We start from the raw sequence: 22,949 nt of genomic DNA, 5'->3' as shown, positions 1-22,949 counted from the left end.
AGTTATATCTATGCAACAGCACTCAGACATCCCTCACACCAATCTTCAGTACCTGCAAACTTTCACTGACTTTACGGCAAGCACTTGCTTTTGAATGGACATTTAAAAAGAATATAATTCTCACTACCTCACAAAATGTCATACATTTATAGGTTATTTTCTATTCATATTCATACATCAATTGTGTTTTACTTAATTGTCAATAAAATTAATATTCTAAATGTATTTCTTCAGGAACATTCTACCACTCCTGTTGGAGCTATTTTCGTCTCCCAAAAGTTATTGACACCAAAATATCATTCATATACACTCTTTTTCTGGACTGGGGTCTTTGCATAAGTCCCAAAGATGATGGCCCTTGAACAGAGATAAACCAAGTGAAATCAATCTTACAGCAGACAAGGTTCAAAGTCAAAACCATAAAGGTTTATTTAGACTTTGAAATCATTACAGAAGGCAAAAACAGTTTGTAGTTCAAATGAAATTGTCACATAAATTCTAAACTGCAAATAAATGTGAATTAGCATAGGACTAAATCTAGTTAGATAGCCAGAACAAGATACATTCTAACACAAGGCAAAATAATGGGAAATGATTCCCAATATAATGTCAAATAAGAATCTGATAAAGAGACTGCTCAGTATAAAAGCAAGGGGCAATCTTGGCTCACTTCCCAAAACAGCATGTTAAATAGTTTTTCAAACGGAGGAATTTTATCATTTGCACAGTGTGACACAAATGTTATATCACAATATCCAATGATATAACAGAAAGGTATGACTGAAATCACAGCACATGTAAAATGACCTTGTCCTAATACTAATGAATAATTCTGTACTATGCCACAAGACAGAAAACAAAGGCACATTTGAAATTACATACACAACCTCTCCTAGCTAGAGGAAGCAGCCTTGAAAAGATACAGATGAGCTGCTCACCTTCATCTAGGACATCAGGAAGATAAAGAAGAATGCATTTTAAAGATACAACAACAACAGGACTGTAAAACTAATTGAAATGATGATATTTTAAAAAATTCTGAAGGACACATTTTTAACTAGAGCTGCCCAGACAGAGAAATGAGAAAGCACATTTATTAAAAAATCGGTAAAGTAAACAAATGCAAGTAATTTTGAGACCTGGCCCTGGCAACCTAAAAAGCTTTGTTATGTCAAATACAGTTCAAATATATTATTTACGTTTACTATTCATGTTATCTAAGCACACTTTATTTGTGAGTTCCAAATTCACTCCCACAACTTTTCCCTCTGATTATTTAAATCATTACAAACCATGCTGGGTAAAACAATGCGTTAATTATTCTCTAATTCTTTCATTTTGAAATTTCCATTGTACTTATTTCATCAAACACTCTGGGTTTTAAAATATATGTTAAAATGTTGCCCTTTTTGCGTTTTCTGCTTGTCATCATCTCTTCTTTCTTGCACTGACAATTTGATCTATTCCGACATTATAATGGTCATTAACGAGTTAATTAGTGATTTATTAGCTTGACATTATCAGGCACAAATGTTCAACACTGCTAGACTTTTATTACATAGCGGTACAAAAGGGGGTGGGAATGGACGGAGCATCAGAACCAATCAAACACTCACACCCAGTCAACAGATCTGGGTTTGATCCATCACCGTTCCCTAGCCCACTCTGCCACCCCAGTTCAGACATGGCCATATGCAAATCAGTCTGACCCTGTGCCTCATGGGAACAGTCAAGCCCGAACTGCCAAGCCATGCCTTCCCTGGACCGGAAACAAGCTTCCTAGGACCGGTTACTGGCATTTCAGCCGTCTTCAGCCAGGCTTGCTTTTTTCTCCCTCTCGTGCTCTCAGGCCATTCATCTTGGATGCAGCTTTCATCTTTGGACTCACTTATGATGAATTTTGCATCTTCATTGGATGCTTGATCTCTGTGGTTTTGACTGGAACAGCTTGAATTACTTTGAGGTTTTTGAACTTTGAACTTTTGCCTTTTGATTTTCTTGAGTTTGAGAAGTTGGATTTGTGCTTGTTCTTCCTTTTCTTCCTGTTGCACAATTTGATCTTCTTGTTTTAAGTCCCCTAGTCTGGATTCATGTAGATCCATGTAGAAAACTTGAATTTGACCCTGTAAGTCAGTGGTTGTTGTAACCACTTCTTCATCTCCAGTCTTCACTCTTTTTGCATCATAGGCTCACAGTGCCAAGTCTGCACACTCACAGCAATATTCGTCTCAGTATAACATATTTGGGTCCAAGCCACCTCAGCTCTAGGCAGCTCTTTGAAATGTGCTTCCTCACCACGACTCATACACCATGCTATGGGTTGTGGTAGGGTTTTTCACTTTCTGACAGTGTTTTCAATTTCATCTGCTAAGAGACAGAGCATACCACATGAGCCAGACCTTTGCAATAGTTAATAATAAAATCATCAGAAATACAGTTAAAAGTCTGCCAGGAATCTTCATTGCTCTGCACATGATCACTTCATGAGTTGAGAGACCAGTCACTTTATAAGGTGTGCTACTTTAATTCATAAGTACTAGTAATAAACATCTGGCCACTGCAGTAATGTCAATTTACACACCTTGGATAACTGTGATTTAAGAATACTATGAGAGAGTGGATTATTAATTTGATGGAAGCCCACCACAAGTAATAATGTCATCATTCTTGTTAAGCCCAGTAAAGCTTTTCAATGATTTAAACCTGAGCTCAAGCTTTGGTAACTATGACATAGTGCATGCAGGCTTGACTTACGAAAATGTGTAAATCATTTAGAAATACCATAACTGTTACAAAGTCAAAAACACAACACAATAAAAATCGCACTCTAATTTGTAGAAATAGAGAATATTTAACTGAACAATCTGACACCAAAACAATAAGGTGAATGAGAGATATGAATTGTTTATATCGTACATAAAAATGGGGCCAAAAAGTGCAAAGAGCTGAACTCAGGCACCTAGTCACACTAGACATGGGACAAAGGTAAGGTTTAGGCTAATCACGATGGCCGAACTTAGAAGTCAGTTTCGTCCCTGTTGGAAGTTTTACCTTATCACTTAGTCTATGAAATGGAAGTCAAAAATCCTTAGTCAGGCAGGACAGTAGGTTATCGCTGAGATGGATTCCACTAGACTGGATAGCCATTGGATGAAGTCCCGGGAAAGCTGTTGACTTTTGGCAGTAACACTTTAAGAAAGGGAAGCTCAAAATTCATGCCCAAGGAAGGTCCCTCATCTGCCAGATACTTTTGTCACCTTTGGCCGGTGTAGATTTCTGCCTTCGGACTTAGGGCCAGATTAGGATCTTGGTGGACAGGGTTACTCCGTCGCAAATGTGACAGATGTCCTTTTCGTCATATTCCAATTCCAATATATCCTATTGAACTTGTAATACGGCGGACAGGATATCAGTCACATTTGTGATGGAATATCCCATCTGCCAAGATTGTAATCAGGCTCTTATTCCCTTTTTTGGAGCTCGGATGTTTCATGTGGGGCAAGGCTGCACGCTGTAGTCAAACTGGGCTCCAAGAGGCTGAATACCTTCTCTGTAATGTCCTGTTGGAACAGGTTTGCTGCTGCAGAAAACCTCAGAGCAGGAGCATTCTGAATGTTTTGTCAATGCACCTTCATCAGACTGCCTTGGCAGGTTTGCTCTAGTCTCCTGTCTGTTCTCCAGACAAAGAGTCCTTGAACACATCTCTAAGTTCCAGATTTTAAGGTTAGGCAAGAGGAATGCACACTGACACTTATCTAGTGATCCTAGGGCCTCAGGTGCACCACTTAGAGGTCAGGACTCACTCCAGTAGAAGCCACCAGTGGGGTCCAGGGCATGTACAGCTGGAACTGATCAGGTTCTTCAGGAAAGTGGGCTTCTTGACGCTTTTTTGTCCCTGAATCTTAACAGGAGGTCAGCCAACTAACCCTTGTAGTCCACGTATTGCTCCTGTGTACAAGCAGAAGATGGTTCAGCCCTTAAGTGTCTACTCACAGGTCACAAGAGCAAGTGCAGTCATTTTTCTGTATTCCACAAGTCCAGGATATTAGGATGCCATATTTATGCCCAGTGTAAGTCTGTTGGTGAGGAAAAAACCGTGGCCATTCCTTAACCAATCTGGTAAATGTTCACAGGGTATACCCTACCCATTGCTGCAGCACTTCCTGTGTGTTTTACTGGAAACTGTCCCAAAGTGCCCTATCTACCTTAGACCAACATGGCAAAACATGTCTTCCCCTTTGCAGTGCTCCCTGTGCTACAGGGATTTGACAATGATAACGGGCAATCCCTCCTTTGGGTGACTCAAAACCAGATCTGAGGGAAGCTCTACTCCCACTGGGATTGGTGCCTAGTTGGCTAGCAGGACATTAAAGTGGGCAGGTCCAGGTGTGAGCTACATCTGCCTGGCATAGGGTAGGAATTTTTTTAAGTTAATTAATATCCTGGGCACAAGCCAGATGAATAATATATTACCAGGTGAGAAAAGAGGGTCTGAGGGAAGTTTACAGACCTGCGCAGATGAATCCCCAAGCCATATTCAACAACAACAATAAATCCGTGGGTCTCGAAAAAAAAAAATATACAGACATATTGGCAGTACCCCACCCAGGGGAATGCAAAAAAGGGGAAAGAGTCTCAATTAAGAGGACGGAATCCCATCACCCACCAAAGTGGCATGCTTCATCATTTGGGTCCTCCTCTTGGCTGCATGCTAGTGCAACCAAGGAGCTACAACTCCTTGCTAGTGTAAAGGAGGAGCTCACTGATGTTTTGATGTAATCTGGGTCTGAATCAACTAAGATCAATGAAGCATAAGGCAGTGTGGTGAAGACAAATAGTGCAGTGAGTGTAATAAGTGCGTTAGAATTGACTACCAAGAGAGAAAAAGTTTATTGGATATCCCGTGGTGTCAAGGGTTAAAAAGCAGTAAAGGCACGTTCTGAATAAATGTGCGAGTGCGCTAGTGAAAAGGTCTACATGTTTCAGCCAACCTATATCCTACATTGATTGTGGCTTTCTTCAGGACCAAATTGAAACTACTGCACTGTAATTATGTGAAAAAACGATACAACCATATACCTGTGTGATGCTTTACGTTGCCACTACAGGCAAAGATATTGCACTCCTCTGTTAAATTGGGAGGAACCCACCACTCCTGGCAACAGCTCAGGGCGTGAGGTAACGCTCTAATCCGTTGTTACCCCGGGCCGACTCCTGAGTATTACAAGCAAGATGGCCATCCTGTCAAGGAAAGGTTAGTCCCTCTTCATTTGTCTCAGCTCTGGGAGCCACTTCACACCTAATCAAGGAGCCATTCAGCTCCAGGGCAACAGTGAGCACTGGCTGAAAAGCGCATTTAACTTAGAGTCCCTGGGTCCACTTTTTACCAAATATTAGAGACTTATAGGTAAGTCAACCATGTCAATCAGGTGTATACCAATTTGACATGTTTTAAGGGTTGGAGTACATACCCTCGGCACAGGAAAGCAGTGTCCCAGTGCGCAGTGACAAAAAACAGCAACAAAATCTAGAAAAAAATGAAGGGTGACCACATAAAAATGGGCATTTTCCTAAAAGTACCATTGTCTCTCTCAACTACACCTGAAGCTTCTGGTGAACAACTACCATGAAACATTTCCTACTTAAGTGCTGTATTTAAGATTTTCATGAATTCCCTTTAAAGGTGACTGTCCATATCTGACTTTGAAGAAGTAAGTAAGTAAAGCAGATCTCGGGATCACTTTCATCAACAAGAGCTTAGCTACAGTTAACCTATCACACCTTCAATTTGTGCAGACTTCTAGTAGCCTGGAAAAAAGATAGATAATAATTAAGATATCCCGGAGCCCATTACATAGAGGCATTTCCACAAAGTCAATCTGTAATCTCGTGAAAGGGCCCTCTGACTGTCCAAGGTCTCCAAAAGTATCATATCTCTTTTTTTACAACTTTTATCTCCTGAAAAGTAATATAGAACTGATACAAGCTTTCAGCTACAGCTCTGAAATAAATGAGGATTAAACCAAAACGTTTTTTATAGCATCTCCTCTCATCCAACATGTGTGAGTCCATGCATGTATCTTGCCATTTGATTCAAAATACTGTTTAGCCTAATAAATCTTTTATAAGTTGATCTCCACATACCATTGTCATCTTTAGTACAACCTGCTGTTATCCACTTTTTTGTTTCGCCCTTCAGGTACATTGTTCTGCAGATTTTTCAGTTCCTCCAAAGTCTGAACTAATGTAGACAAAAAAACAATTGATGTCTTCCTTTTCAGAATTATAGTCTTCATTTGATTATATTATAACAGACATAAAAGTACAGTGTTATACAAATTCATACACCTATTGGTTACTAGAGGTAACCATATCATCTCCACTCTTAAGTGCAGCACATTTTGGGACAGTAACTTTCATTGGTAACTGCAATGCATTTGCCAAGTCCAAATTGCATGGCCCATTTTTAATCAGTGTGCCATAAAAGGCCAGGAAAACCCTTTGTGACCACAGGTGCCCAATCACGGACCACTCCAAAACCATACTGACTATAAGTGCAGATTTCAACACTTTAACCATTGGCCATGCAGCATCCTCTTGTGAAAAAAATAATTCTCCAACTCGCACTGAAGAACCAATATACAAGTATGATACTTCAACAATGTATGTTGTTGTGCAACCCACATATGCTGTTCCCAATATCCCTTGATGGTCTCTGTTGGAAACGGCCCTTTTTGCAGGGTTATCTCCAAACTTTTTGCTTCTTCCTCCTTTATTTTTTCTGACCTGTGGTTGTTGGCAATAGGACTCTGGGCACTTTACCACTGCTGATCAGTGCTAAAGTGCATATGCTCTCTGTATAAATTGTTATTTTGATTGGTTATCCATGATTGGTATATTTGTTTCACATGTTAGCCCCTAGTAAAGTGCACTGAGTGTGCCAGGGCTGGTGATTCAAATGCTACTAGTGGGCTGCAGCACTGATTGTGCCACCCACAGGAGTAGCGCTAAAATGATGTCTTAGGCCTGCTTGCAGTGCCTATGTGCAGTCCAGGACTGCCATGTCGACCTGGCCAGTGCACCTACTGACCAGGCCTTATCCTTCCCTTTCTGTACATGTCAGGCATCCCTATGGTGGCCCTAGGTACCCCCCTGGGCTGGGTGCAGTGTATCTGAAAGGTAGGGCATGTACTGAGGTGTGTAACATGCCCTGGTAGTGAATTACAGCCATTTTCGTTTTTCACTGCTGAGAGGCTATCTTGCCCATAGGATAGAATGGGGAAGGCTGTTTACATGCCTATCTTCCCATAAGGGCAAGATAGAAAATCCAAGTTTGGTATCTCTGTGTTCAGAATTTAATTATACATCTTTTTAGCAAGATGGTTTTTAAATTCACTGTGTGAGAATAGCACTTTTTAGAAAGTAGCTATTCTCCTGTTTAACCTTCCTGTGTGCCTGTGTGCTGGTTGGCTGACTGGTGTCATGTGATGGGCTAGGTGGCTCCAGGAGCCTGGATGAGTCAGCAGCAGGGTGAATAGGGAGATCTGCTTTAGATGGGTGGGAGGAGTAGTCCCTGGGTTTGAATAGGGCTGCCCCTGCCAGCCCAAAGCTGGCTCCACCCCCTGCTGGCCAGGCTGAGGACTCTGCCTCTGCTGGCACAAAGAAGGCTCCAACTCCTGCTGAGCGTTTAACGACCCTGCCCCTCACTCTGAAAGGAACCAGGTGCTCCAGAGCAGAGCACACCCAGGAACCGGTTTGAGCAGGGGAATCCCCCCACTGGAACAAAGAGAGACAAAGACTTGGAGGGGTATAAGAAGAGGACCCCAGACACCTAAAACTTTAGATCACTTTGGAACTAAGAAGAAACCTCTGCCAAGGAGAAAGCTGAAAAGGACTGAAGAGGAGAAGACTGCCTGCTTGCTGTTTTGCTTTGCTGCCAAGGAGAGGGGAAGGACTTTGCTGTGCTCCCTTCTTTTGATTCTGATCTCCAAGGGCCTGAGAAGAGCTGACTCCCTGTTAAGAAGTCCCAGGAACAAAAGGACTTCACCACCAGCTCCCCTGGAACTCTGCTGAGGGAGTTCTGACCTGCCTTGGAGTGCTTGCCCAGTCTTGGGGCCTCAGGAGGTCGTTTTGCTGTGTTTTGGGAGCTGGGAAGCAGAAGCGTGAAAAGAGTAACTGGTACCCAACGCATCATCCGATTGCGTGTCGCAAGAACGAGAGTGCGTGGAAAATTTCATCGCGGCACCATCGCAACACGCAGGGTCCCCGCATCGCCGAGTGCGTCGAGCATCGTCCCGAAGCGTGAAGATTCCTGACATTGCGAGGGTCGTCGCAGAACCAGTTTGCGAGCCGCACCACTGCCGGTGCGTGAAAGTCTCCAGTCATCGTGTGCGTCGATGCAGAGTCCCGTTCCGTGGTGCATCGAGAGTTGCAGCGCCGGAAGTCAACGCTGTGCCGCGCATCATGCCACATCGAAGCGTGTCGCATCGAACCTGTGCGTGAAGCTTCCCCCTAAGAAAACTACGCAACGAAAGCCAAAGTCATCGCATCCTCCCCCTACAGATCGGAGCCGGCACATCCACCTCTGCTGCGTGAAGCAGGGCTGCTGCAAAGCCTCCCCAGGATCTCAGGAGTATCGCATCGCCTTTGCCATCTTTCTTGTGATAGCTTTTGGGAACCTTATCGCAACTACAGGTACTGTTGAGCACGAGAGTGTCGCATTTTGTGCATTGAGAGTCGCATTGTGCAGGACACTGACTTTTACATCCTGGAGTACTTTCTGCAAACTCTTGAACTATCTTTAAAGTAACCTTTTTTAATTATATGTTGGTTTGTCTGTAGTATTTGGTCTTGTGAAGTTTTTAGTAAAGATACCTTATTTTTCTAAAACTGGTGTGGAGTAAATCTGTGGTGTTTTCACTGTGTTACTGTGAGTGTTGGTACAAATACTTTACACATTGCCTTTGATAGCCTAGACTGCTCAGGCCAAGCTACCTAGAGGGTGAGCTGGGGTTATCTTAACAGTGTATCCCCCTTTCCCTGACTAGAAGCAAGGGTCCCTACTTGGACAGTGGTACGTAGGCTGCCAACTAGAGACCCCCAGATCTAACATTGGTGGCAGCGGTGGGATTGAACTTGTATTTGTACTTGACCCACAGTAATTGGTGTACATCACTAGGAGTGCAGACCAATAGACAACCACATACTGTATTTTTCTATTTTTGAGTAACTCTTCAAGAGCATCATGTCTCAGGTGGCAACAAGTGAGAGGGCAGAATTGGAGATTTCCATTGAGGATTTGTATTCGTACAAAGTTGAGGAGCTCAAGCAATTCTGCAAAGACCTTGGTTGCCCTGTGAAAAGCGGATCTAGAAAGGATGTGCTACAAAGAGTCTTGAAGGCCTGGTGGGAGGCCCAAGAGGAAGATGATGCAGATGAAGAGAATGGTTTTATTCCCCAAGATCTGCCCATGGTCGGAACAGTCTCAAAGGCTGGCAGCTCCCATTCCAGTAGGGGGCTCACTCCAGAGGAGTTGGAGGAGAATCAAAGGGTTAGAGATCATGAGTTAGAAGTCATGAGGCTTGAGTTGAAGCTGATGGAAATAGAAACCCAGAACAAAGTAGAAGAGAGCAGGAAGATGTATGCCTTGGAAGAATTTAAATTGACCTTGGCACATGAACTAAGGATGAGGGAGCTTGATTTGGAGCTCGAGAGGCTTGAGGCCATGAGTGTCTCAGCTGAAGAAGAAAAATGGGTAGCTCAAGAAGTGAGCTTTGCTGAGTTGGAGGTGGAGTTCAGCTCAGATGGTGGCAGCAAGATTGTAGTTTCTAGTGCTGAGAGAAAGGTACAAACACCCAGAGATGTGGCACCTAACTTGAAGGAGGGGGTTGACATACACCAGGGAGTTCAGGTTTATGATGTAGTTCCAGTGGAGTGCAGTGTCCCTGAAGTAGATTGGGAAACTGACACAGGGGACCATATTCCTAGTGGTGGGAGGGACACTCTACTGACCCTAGATGAGAGGTACAGGGAGAGGTGTTCCCCATGGTAGAAACCTTGGTGTGTGAGTGTGAAGACCGCCCAGAAGAGTGTGAGTTGTGTGACAGAGACAGTCAGGTACTGTCTTGCCAATCTCAGGAGAGTAGTGTGGGGTACATGTGTGAGGCACTGGAGGGTGAGGCAAAGGGTAGCTTGGTTAACAACTGTGGGGGGCTGTGTGATTCATTTGTTGGAGAGCATATTTTAAGTCCCTGTTTTCCAGAGCTATGCCAACACCCGGTGGAGTGTGAGTTCTCTGGTTCCAGAGAGCTTGCGTTGGAGGCAGACCTTTGGTTGGATGCCAAAAGGTCTGGAGAGGCATTGGGGAGTGATCCCAAAAGGATTGGCCCAGATATCTTCCAGACCTGTGAGGTGGAAGAGGTTCAGTGTAGCCCGGTTAGGTCCCAGTGTAGTGGGAGGGGTGTAGGGGCTCACGTCATGTCTCAGTGGAGAAGGTGTGAGTGTGGGACTGTGGGTCCCAAGGTGCCCGAAGCCCAGTCTCAGGGCCTGGTGGGTTCCTTAAGGGAACACCAGGTTGGGGGCCTAGACAGTGCTAGTAGGCCATTTGAGGAGGATCTCCTAGTGTCAGGAGAACCTGGAGCCTCTGTAAACAGAGCTCCAGTGGTTCTGGTATCTGGCGGTACCGCTCCAGTTGGGAGGGTGCAGAAGTCCAGACTGAGGGGTGAGAGGGGGATGTGTTCCCCAGTGGGAGAACCAGTGGGTCAGGGACCAGCCAGAAGGGCTGAGTCCCCTAGGAGTGACCATGGTGACACCCCTTCTGTCCTGGAGGATCTTCGCGCACTGTCAGGTGGACAGGGGCCGGGAGATCTGCGCCAGGCAGACTGTCACGAGACACATGAGTCATGTGTCACCCTCGGGGAGATACTGTGTGAGTCCCCAGAAGTCCTGGCATGCCAGGCAGGTGTGCAACCACAGGGTTTAGTCCCTGGGTTGGGAGGCCAGGTTCAGGATCTGCCTGTCCTGGGGGGAAGGACATCTGTAAGCTGTGTCCTAATTGGTTTGGTTTCCAGGGGTACCACTCCAGTGGGGAGGGTGCAGAACTCTGGAAGGGGGTGCAGAGGGAGGGAGACCTCGCTTCTGATCCCGGTTCCCCTGGAAGGTGTAGTCCCTAGGTTGGAGGGCCAGGTCCGGGGTGTCCCCCCTGACCTGGGATCCCAGTTGCAGGATAGAACCCCTGAACTGGTGGGCGAATGGTGCAGGACACCTGCCACAGGTGCCCTGACTATTCTAGAAGGGGGTACCGCTCTAGGTGGGAGGGTACAGAGCCCCAAGGAAGAGGAGGACTGGGTATGGAAAAGCCTACCCCAGCCTCCTGTCCAGCCACCGGATACAGGCCCGGGGCTGGTAGGTCAGTGCCAGGTTGTCAGACCCGACCTGACAAGAAAGGAAGTGGACAAAGGGTGCCAAGCACCTGGGGCTACTGCCCCCCACCTTCTGACGCCACAGGGGTTTTAGGGCCCTGAGAGGCATAAGGCCTGGGTTTCATCCCTGACCACTGTCACTGGTCACTGCGGCTTGCTGTCTGTCTGTTGGGACACACCTGTGAGCAAGTTAAGGCTAGGTGCTGCACAGGTGGTGTCCACAGGTGAAGAGAAGGGTTCCACATGGGTTGGCTTGGTGGACCCTGAGAGTATGGATGGAGAGATCCAACCGGGTTCAGGAAGGCGTAGAACAGGAATAGTGTCCTGCTGTTTGGGACAGTTTCCGTGTTCTATCGCCCTAAGCAGGGAATCCCATCGAGGTATCGCTTGGTCTACCCTGGCTTTAGGCTGGAAGGGGGTTGTGTTGGAAACGGCCCTTTTTGCAGGGTTATCCCCAAACTTTTTGCTTCTTCCTCCTTTATTTTTTCTGACCTGTGGTTGTTGGCAATAGGACTCTGGGCACTTTACCACTGCTGAACAGTGCTAAAGTGCAGATGCTCTCTGTATAAATTGTTATATTGATTGGTTATCCATGATTGGTATATTTGTTTCACATGTTAGCCCCTAGTAAAGTGCACTGAGTGTGCCAGGGCTGGTGATTCAAATGCTACTAGTGGGCTGCAGCACTGATTGTGCCACCCACAGGAGTAGCGCTAAAATGATGTCTTAGGCCTGCTTGCAGTGCCTATGTGCAGTCCAGGACTGCCATGTCGACCTGGCCAGTGCACCTACTGACCAGGCCTTATCCTTCCCTTTCTGTACATGTCAGGCATCCCTATGGTGGCCCTAGGTACCCCCCTGGGCTGGGTGCAGTGTATCTGAAAGGTAGGGCATGTACTGAGGTGTGTAACATGCCCTGGTAGTGAATTACAGCCATTTTCGTTTTTCACTGCTGAGAGGCTATCTTGCCCATAGGATAGAATGGGGAAGGCTGTTTACATGCCTATCTTCCCATAAGGGCAAGATAGAAAATCCAAGTTTGGTATCTCTGTGTTCAGAATTTAATTATACATCTTTTTAGCAAGATGGTTTTTAAATTCACTGTGTGAGAATAGCACTTTTTAGAAAGTAGCTATTCTCCTGTTTAACCTTCCTGTGTGCCTGTGTGCTGGTTGGCTGACTGGTGTCATGTGATGGGCTAGGTGGCTCCAGGAGCCTGGATGAGTCAGCAGCAGGGTGAATAGGGAGATCTGCTTTAGATGGGTGGGAGGAGTAGTCCCTGGGTTTGAATAGGGCTGCCCCTGCCAGCACAAAGCTGGCTCCACCCCCTGCTGGCCAGGCTGAGGACTCTGCCTCTTCTGGCACAAAGAAGGCTCCACCTCCTGCTGAGCGTCTAACGACCCTGCCCCTCACTCTGAAAGGAACCAGGTGCTCCAGAGCAGAGCACACCCAGGAACCGGTTTGAGCAGGGGAATCCCCCCACTGGAACAAAGAGAGACAAAGACTTGGAGGGGTATAAGAAGAGGACCCCAGACACCTAAAACTTTAGATCACTTTGGAACTAAGAAGAAACCTCTGCCAAGGAGAAAGCTGAAAAGGACTGAAGAGGAGAAGACTGCCTGCTTGCTGTTTTGCTTTGCTGCCAAGTTGAGGGGAAGGACTTTGCTGTGTCCCCTTCTTTTGATTCTGATCTCCAAGGGCCTGAGAAGAGCTGGCTCCCTGTTAAGAAGTCCCAGGAACAAAAGGACTTCACCACCAGCTCCCCTGGAACTCTGCTGAGGGAGTTCTGACCTGCCTTGGAGTGCTTGCCCAGTCTTGGGGCCTCAGGAGGTCGTTTTGCTGTGCTTTGGGAGCTGGGAAGCAGAAGCGTGAAAAGAGTAACTGGTACCCAACGCATCATCCGATTGCGTGTCGCAAGAGCGAGAGTGCGTGGAAAATTTCATCGCAACACGCAGGGTCCCCGCATCGCCGAGTGCGTCGAGCATCGTCCCGAAGCGTGAAGATTCCTGACATTGCGAGGGTCGTCGCAGAACCAGTTTGCGAGCCGCACCACTGCCGGTGCGTGAAAGTCTCCAGTCATCGTGTGCGTCGAAGCAGAGTCCCGTTCCGTGGCGCATCGAGAGTTGCGGCGCCGGAAGTCAACGCTGCGCCGCGCATCGTGCCACATCGAAGCGTGTCGCATCGAACCTGTGCGTGAAGCTTCCCCCTAAGAAACCTACGCAACGAAAGCCAAAGTCATCGCATCCTCCCCCTACAGATCGGAGCCGGCGCATCCACCTCTTCTGCGTGAAGCAGGGCTGCTGCAAAGCCTCCCCAGGATCTCAGGAGGATCGCATCGCCTTTGCCATCTTCCTTGTGATAGCTTTTGGGAACCTTATCGCAACTACAGGCACTGTTGAGCACGAGAGTGTCGCATTTTGTGCATTGAGAGTCGCATTGTGCAGGACACTGACTTTTACATCCTGGAGTACTTTCTGCAAACTCTTGAACTATCTTTAAAGTAACCTTTTTTAATTATATGTTGGTTTGTCTGTAGTATTTGGTCTTGTGAAGTTTTTAGTAAAGATACCTTATTTTTCTAAAACTGGTGTGGAGTAAATCTGTGGTGTTTTCACTGTGTTACTGTGAGTGTTGGTACAAATACTTTACACATTGCCTTTGATAGCCTAGACTGCTCAGGCCAAGCTACCTAGAGGGTGAGCAGGGGTTATCTTAACAGTGTATCCCCCTTTCCCTGACTAGAAGCAAGGGTCCCTACTTGGACAGTGGTACCTACCCTGCCAACTAGAGACCCCCAGATCTAACAGTCTCTCACACAAGAACCATCCACAAATAAAATTAAATCATCTAATTCAAGTGGTAAATCCTGAATATCTTGTCTTGGTGTGGTGCACAATTCTCTTATAGCAATGCAGTCATGATCACAATTATTGTCTCCATCATCAGTATCTTCTCCATCAAGCACTGGCAAAAGTGTGGCCGGATGCACGGCATTGTAATGTGTAGCTGAAATGTTCTGAGCTTCAAGAATAGTTTGTTCATACTTTGTTAGATAACTGCTTGTCAGATGCTGAGTTTGAGACAAGTCAGCAAAATCTCAACCGAATGAGGTACTAAAACAGTAAGTGTATAACCCTTCACAATCTCTTCACTTTGCTGAATAGCAAGCTATTTTTGCAGCAGTACTCATCATACAGCCCAGAAGTGCAGCACCTGTTGGATCTAATGTACCAGAAATAATAGCTATTGGCTACTTTGCTCCTCCTTGTTGCTGAGTGAGTACAGAAAGTTAACACCATTCTTTCTCATGAGAAAATAAATTAAAAAATATTTTTGGTAATTAGGCATTCCAAGAGTGAATGCAGCACAGGGTTTATGCCTGAACTCAAGGAAGAGTATTCATTGGTCCATGTTCCGCATCACTCACATCAGTCTGAGTAAACCTCTACAAAGGCTTTGCAATAAGAGAAATATTTGGATTTCACTGATGAGCATTCTTTTCATTATGTCATGTTAGGTAATTATCAGCACATTCCTAAGTCAACCACATTTTATTTTTTAAATAAGTCTCTATATTTCATGATTATTAACTATTTCTCTGCTCTCTTTATCTACTTTTTCACATTTTTACATTTCAGAACATGTCTGCATGCTTTTATGATGCAATAAAAGATCGCATATATTTGTCATCAGTTAATTTTGCACATTTTTATAAACGTATTGTCATAAATCGTGTCTAATAGTTAGAATTAAATGAGGCAACAGTTTTTAAACTTTTACGCTCCATCACACTTCATGAACATTTTCTGCTAAGTGGTTCAACAGTGCACTTGTGTCTAGCGCACAAGCTTCTTTCATTTTGAATGTGGACATCACCAGTATTACACCAGCACTGAATTACAGGGTATTTTCAAACTTTCTAAATCTTTCTTTAGATTTTGAGAGAACATTTAGTTACTTTCTAAATATCTGTGGGATCCTACACCAGCCCATTGCTCTATTTAAATATCTGCACATAAAGAGATACTCACTACCCTCATGCAAAGAATTAAGAAACATGCTTGACACAATCAATAATTCTAACCGCTCTGAATTTGTGGAGATTTGTTACAAAAAGACAGCAGGATTCAATACACATGAGACCACAATATTGATGCTTTTGCGGATGTCTTGTATGATGTCCCATTTTTCATTTGTTTATTTCAAGCACATTAATACTGAGCTGCATGGACTTCCTAGCCCTTCTTTCAAAATACCTTGCTCAATCATCTTTTTATTGACAGGTGCCATCCCTTCCTCTGCTTTATGAGTAAGCTGTACTATGGAGTAAGAGGATACACAGCATTTGGTTTTTACTGTACTCTCTACAGGTTTTGCACTTTTCATCATTGCAATTTATTTCCTGTAAAATCCCAAAACTCCTCATGTCACATAATATGAACTGATAATCATTTTCAATTGAACCATTCTTTACAGGGACATTTGCTAACACCTTATTAGTAATATGTCTGCTACTAATGCCTACAGCCCAGCCACCAATTCCAGAGAGGGGTAGATTAGGAACCTCCATAGGTCTAACTAGAAATGGTAGAATCTAAAGCCACGAGAAATTATACTGGGTGGCTAGTCACCTCACCATTTACATATGGGTCACTCTGGGTTACCTCTATTATTCCACCTGGCATGCCATCGCCCCCGCCCAGCCCCTTCATTGTACCTGACTCGGTCCAGTAGGAACTCCGAGTGTAGCTGCAAGAAACAGATATGGATTGAATATCTAACTGTGCAAACACTGAACTCTACTGTTTTCCCCATACAATTGATGAATGTGATTTCTATATAATGGCATCAACATGTTACGTACCTTACTTCTGTGTCAGTATTAAAATGAGACCTAAATACACTATATCTTTGATGAAGTTCACCCGAAACATGAAATGTTTTTTTTTAGCTGTGGGCTTAATGCGGTCTATTGAAATAATTAATGCATGCTAATAGGACCACATCTCCTCTAGGGAAGAATTGTGTCCTAACAGCCAGGGCTTGTGACTTTGCATCAGGTGAACCAGTTTGGAGTCGCAGCACTGGGTCAACATCCTGTGAGTCTGGCCAAATCACTTTATTTTCCAGTGCCTTAAACAAAAGACTTTGTGTAATGCAGTTTGGGACAGTATTACATAAAGTGCCCCGGCATGCAACAGGCTTGTGCACCCACATTCTATACTCCCTGGGGCAGTTTGGTATTACTGAAGGGGTCACAGCTGATACACATAGCACAGGCGCTATCCTATGGGGGTGTCCTCCTTATGGATGGCAGCAGCAGTTTGCACCTTCGACCGGGCAGAGAGGCCATCAGGAGGAACGCTCTCTATGTGCCACAAAAAGGTGGTGGAAAGTCAGTCTGGCCCCGAGGGTGCCCTTTGGAAGAGGGAGAAGGGGCCAGAAGAGATGCCAGACCTCTCCCAGCAGGCGACTGCTTTCTCTCACTGTACTTGCATTCTGTGTCCCTCTTCGTGGAGCAGGCCGCGTGCAAATTGTATTGAAGAAAGTGTACTGCTTCAATCGGCTGGTTCTTTTTTTCACCGATGCATTGTCCCCAGAGCAGCACAAGTTTGTGACTGCCTTGGGATTAGCATATTATCAGCGATAGCGCGCACTGTCCCTTTTTGTCCCATGGCCCACCTTTAACTAAGTGCACCAGACACAAACTGGGACAGGGTGTCCTAACATGGTCCTTTGTGCATATGTAATGGCTCTGATACTATTGGGGCTAGTTTGCGCCAAATAACACTGCAATAACCTAATAAATAAACTGAGCAGAGATGAGACTAACACACATTTCACTATTGAAAAGTGACCTTAAAACCATTGATAATGATGACGTTAATGGAGGCATGGACTAGTTCGTTTTCTACTTTGCCTCGGTTGATTTATGCAATAGGAGAGGTCGTGGTGTTCCCGCCAGAGCTGCAGGCTTTGGAGTTGCAGAACCAAGATCGAGTCTGAGCTCAGCATCTTCTGGTCCCGCGCATGTCCCTTAATCTCCCTGTGCCTCAAAAATAAATGTGACTTTACGTAATGTAACTAGTTCTCATGTGAAGAGCTCCAATATCTTCGGGTCGAGTTCCTTCTATATCAAACTACAAAAAGAGTTTGTGTCTGCGTATAATGCCTAGCACATTAGCTCCTCCGACAAGTGAGTCTTCAAAGTATGACATTATTAAAAGCAATGCAAATTAATCTCTTAAAATAAACCTATTAGTATTCAAGCTGTGCGGACACTTTTTTGTCTCCATTTATTAAATCTATTTTCTTCTGTTACAAAGAATAATAAAAATGTGAAATGCAGCTGTTTAACACATCATCTTCTTTACGACTAAAAAGTCTCAGAGAATCTTAACATTTTATTCACTTCACATCAATAAAGAAGAGGCTTAGAAGGACGGGAAGGTGACATTAGCAATTTATTTCTTTGGAAGTACAGGGAGAAAGGTAGCAGACTTGGAGGAAGAAAAAATGCAAAACGCATCTACACCAATACAATGGTGGCAAGCGATATTGAGGAATGCAGATGGAAATGAGGTTTGCAGATGCGGGAGGGACATAATGAAGACATCTGGAACTTATCTTTGCAGGGGGACTATGAATCTTAAACGTTAATCAGGGCATAATTGGCAATTATCTTCAGTTTGGAAATTGCCATATTCTGCATGTCCATCATGTGGAATGTGACTGGAATATGCTCTCTGTAGCTGCGCCTGACAATAACAAGAATTCAAGAGGTATAATGCGCCATTTCCAGCCTTGAAAAGACAATGGAGGCTGATGGCGATCTTTCGGCGGGCCATCCAATCAGCGTCTTTGTCCTTTGTTTTAAGGTGACCGAACTCCAGGGCTTATTTTATTCAGATCTGGCGACATTGATGAATAGATAGTCATGCAAATGTAAGGGCAATACGGATCTATTTGCAAGGATTTGCACTTTCTGCAGTTGGTAGTGAACAATTTCAGTGAAAGTTATGGCACCCATAGGAGCATAAATAGGTATTTGTAACAATTAAATGTGATTGGATAAAACATTTGAGTGGGCATTATTTTGAGCAGCCAATGACGGATAACAGCTGAAACTTTGTTGATCAATTTTCCAAGTTATCCCATAATACCTTTATTAACATATTTTGGTAACATGTATAAGATATCAAGCACAATTATAAAGCGATTAAAATATAAGGCAAATGCGCATTCAAACAAAAAAATGTTTTATCATTTTTATTGCAATTATGGGTAGACACTTCTTCCACTTTAGGTTCTGGCTGAAACTTGGCTTTTAGTCATTACCTTATGACTGTTACCAAGTAAACACTGGTCTTGAAAAAGACCACATGTTAGCTGCGCAAAAGATTTTGTGGGCTCAAAATGTGCAATTTTCAAAATAATAACAGTCTTTAAGACTACAAAATGCAGTGGCAATAGACAAATGTTACTTTTCGAGTGGGAAAAGTGTTTCTGATTCGAAAAGTTCACTTTACTGCCCCTTGCAAATCAGAGTTGCCCATCCTTATGGAATATATCAATAATTTGCAACCACAGTGGCACGCATGGTATAGTGAATAATGGTGATACCCTATGCACAGGTGAGTTGTCTTCCAGTTCCGATGATCTTTTACTGAGGAGATACTAATGAATCTTTGATGCCCTGTGAAGAACATGTTTACAGCAATGGCTTTTTCATACAGAGTAGTTCGAGGCTGCTATCAGTGAGGGAGACGCATATTTCTGGGTAGTGCACAAAAACCGATGGTGCAGAGATTTCATATGAGATGAGTTGGAGCACCCAAGTCAAAAAGGAAGATCATCCTGGAGTCATTCTGAAGCCATCCGATGACTTCAGCCAGGCTATTCCTGTAATTATCTGGGGAAGTCATCAGAAGCCATCCTGAAGTATGCCTACAGGGCAAAATATTTAAATGAGATGATTCCAGATCCAGAGTCATCACAGTAACTACTTCAGGATGAGCTCCTGATTACTTCCTTGGAAAATGTGTGATTATCTTTAACTACTGCAGGATCACTCCATGACAACAAAAGGATGAGGGCAGATTACTTCACGATGACTTCATGACAACTAGGGGATGGGAGTAGATTACTTCATGGTGACTCCATGACAACTAGGGGATGGGAGCAGATTACTTCACGATGATGATTGCAGATTACTTCACGGTGACTCCATGACAACTAGGGGATGGGAGTAGATTACTTCATGACGACTCCATGGCAACTAGAGGATGGGAGCAGACTATTTCACAATTACATCATTACTACTTCAGGTGTTGTTTGCATTACTTCATGTGTAATTCACGGTGTGGTTTTATTACTTCACTATGATCTCATGAGGACTTCTGGATAGTTTTCCCCATTCCAGTAATAATTCAAGAGGATTCCTTTTAAGGCGTTCACTTTGGGTGATGAGTCTTTCTCCCAGGGTCATTCCACTAGACTTTAACAGCACTGGAATGTACTGTTAAATAAAAACATACAGGCCCTTAATCAGTGAATGTCAGATACCTGCCTGACATATTGTTGTGGTAATAACACAATTTCACTAAGTATATCAACACAATCTCTAATTGCAACAACTGCAAATGTAGATTTCGTTGGGGAATAACAGGTGTACACTTCATTTAAAGATGCACAGTGACCATCAGCTTTCAATGAACTGAAATGGCCTTATTGCATTTTTTAATGAAGCGACAGTGTGTTTCTCTAAATTGAAACAATCATTTTATGGGTAAGGAATTCTTCTCTCTGTGTACTAGACGTTTTTGTGCACTTAAAACATCTGTTACAGAGGACCAGAGAGAACTACCATCATGTCTACAACCCAGCTATCTCAATCTTCCTAACCATCGTCCCTTTTCTGACTTGATGTATTTCCGCAGTGATAGGTAACAACAGTGGGAGAGGAGCAAATAGAGAGGCTATGAGTGAGAAGGTGTTTGTAAGTGTGGTCAGAGGATGTTATAGGAGTTCTGATAAGTGCCAATGAGTAATATTATTAGTGTGAGAGGGTAACAGATGTGAGCGTTATTGTAAATAGCTTTGGGTAAGGAGCAGGTCAATTATGACTTAATGGGTTTGCAAGTTTGTGGTGTTATGCAAGTGAATGGTGTAGTGAAACATGTGAACAGCATAGCAAATGGTTTTGTAAGTGGCTAGTGTGAGTAGGGTAAAGAGAATGTAATGAAAGTGGGGATTTTGAGTAGATGAATTTATATGATGTGAAACACCGATGAGTTGTCAGTGGGCGTCTCGACTGTGGATTTTGGAGACTGATACGAATAGGCGTTGGAGACTGGTTAAGAATAATATTCAGAGCAACTGCAATGCGAGTGATGATGTATGGTTGAGAATATGAACTTTAAGTGGCTGAGAAAAATTGACGTGTTGCAAGTGGCTGTTTGGGGTGAATGGTGCTATGTGGTTGTAGTGAATGAATGGTGTGAAAAATTAGAACTATTGGTTGTCTGTGAGCAGAGGGTGTGAGCAAATGGTACTGTAAGTACCTCTTAGCAAGTGGTGGTAAGTGGGCTATTAGGTAGTGCTGTGAGTACCAATGCCTTGGGATGAGTGAGTGGCAAGCAAATGATGTAATTGGCTGTAAGTGAATCCATATTGTACATGGGGGAGCGTTAGTCTGTTGGATGATGGGTAAGTGGTAAGAGTACTATTAAAGTGGCTGTCGGTGAGTAATGCAGGGAATAGTATTCTAAATGGCAGCACAAATTGTCCAATTTTTTTAAACTTCTGAATAATCATGGATCGTAAGTGCAAATGATGGTGTCAAGTGTGGATGTTGCCCTAGACAGTCTCAATGCCCCCACTAGCAGGAAGAAGACTCCCAGCAGCACCCTGATTACAGTGTAGAGAAGGGCCATGGCGGCCAGCTGCAGGGAGGGAACCGCTGTCGAAGGCTGGGGAGGGGCTTTGGCTGCTGCCTGCAGCAGGGAGGTTAGAGCAGCAGCTACTGCCTGGGAGCGGCCTCCCCCTAATTATACCCTCAACAGGAAAGCCTGAAACTGACGCACAAAAAAAAACCACGCCCGCGAGTGGTGCGCGCGCGCCACAGCGAGCCATATGTTTTCAATTATCGCGCCCGTGTCTGGGCTCGATAATTGAAACCACATGGGCTTTGGTGTGCGTAACAGACACCAATAGGCCATGGGCGGAGCAATGCGCCCGCCTTTGGCCTATTGCGTGCTCTGTTTAAAAAAAAACACGCAATCAAAGCCCAATAGCGGAACCCAAAAGGAAAAGCACACGCACAAGCGTGTGCGATTCCAGGGTCCGTTTTCACACCCCAGAAAAAAAGGCTCTCGCCTGCGCGAGCAGGGCTGCGCTCTGCAACGCAGGGCGCAAGCCCTAAAAATGATGTAATATAAAAAAGACTCTAAAATATTTACCTGTGATTGTTATTACATATCTAATGTTTGCTAATTTACATTTAAAGAAAACTCATTTAATACCTAAATAGTGTTCACTGAGTAGTAATCAGCAAATAATTCTAAATCACACAGCAGGTTGGATCTTTCTGACAAAAAATTAAACCAAAATAGTGGGTGCATTCTTGGGGTAATCAGCAAATCATTCTCAAAACATCAGGATGAATTTCAATATGTTAAAAATAAATGATGCTTGTTGAGTTTTGGATATTTATTTTCAAATCATCCTCTAATCATCAACAACCATTGGATCTTATGAAGTAATCAGATACTCATTCTTAAATCCTCCTGAAGTCATCGCGAATAGTCACACCTTTTGAAGTCATCAGATACTCATTCTTAAATCTTCCTGAAGTCATCAGGAATAGTCACACCTTGTAAAGTCATCAGCTGCTCATTCTTAAATCCTCCTGAAGTCATCGCGAATAGTCACACCTTGTGAAGTCATCAGCTGCTCATTCTTAAATCCTCCTGAAGTCATCGCGAATAGTCACAGCTTTTGAAGTCGTCAGATACTCATTTTCAAGTCATCCTGCAATCATCAGGCTCAAGTTTCTAAGCTCTGCTGATGACTTCAAGACCTTGATGATGTCTGATGACATGAAAATGACTTCTACAGTAGTTGGATGATCATCCAATGACTCTGGGATGGCTTCTAAAGTAATCCTGTTTGACCTGGGCGGTTAGCGGTCCGCATTTTAACTCTGTTGCCAAATAATAAGATTGTTTATTTTAACCTGAGAGCAAAGCGGGCATGTGGAAGGTTTATTGAATGATAGGACTCGAGCAATGGTTTGCTGAAAACTAATTTTTAATTAAGATACTGTGCGTAGTAATTGTACTGTGAGTAGATGGACAAGACGGATTTCCTGTGTCTCTGGGTGGATCTCAGGGGAAAATAATGTTATGCGTTGAACACCTGAAGTGACTGATCACCACAAATACGATGAGAAGGGACCTCGCGCCAGTCGTTTGGAGGGAATTGGAAGAGAGTGCAGCTAATCACAAGACATAATAGGAGCAGATCCCA

This window comes from Triturus cristatus, chromosome 7, assembly GCF_964204655.1.
Source record: "Triturus cristatus chromosome 7, aTriCri1.1, whole genome shotgun sequence".
In the NCBI taxonomy this organism is placed as follows: domain Eukaryota; kingdom Metazoa; phylum Chordata; class Amphibia; order Caudata; family Salamandridae; genus Triturus; species Triturus cristatus.
The sequence above is the reverse complement of the archived record's forward strand: the minus strand, read 5'-3'. Positions refer to the sequence as shown.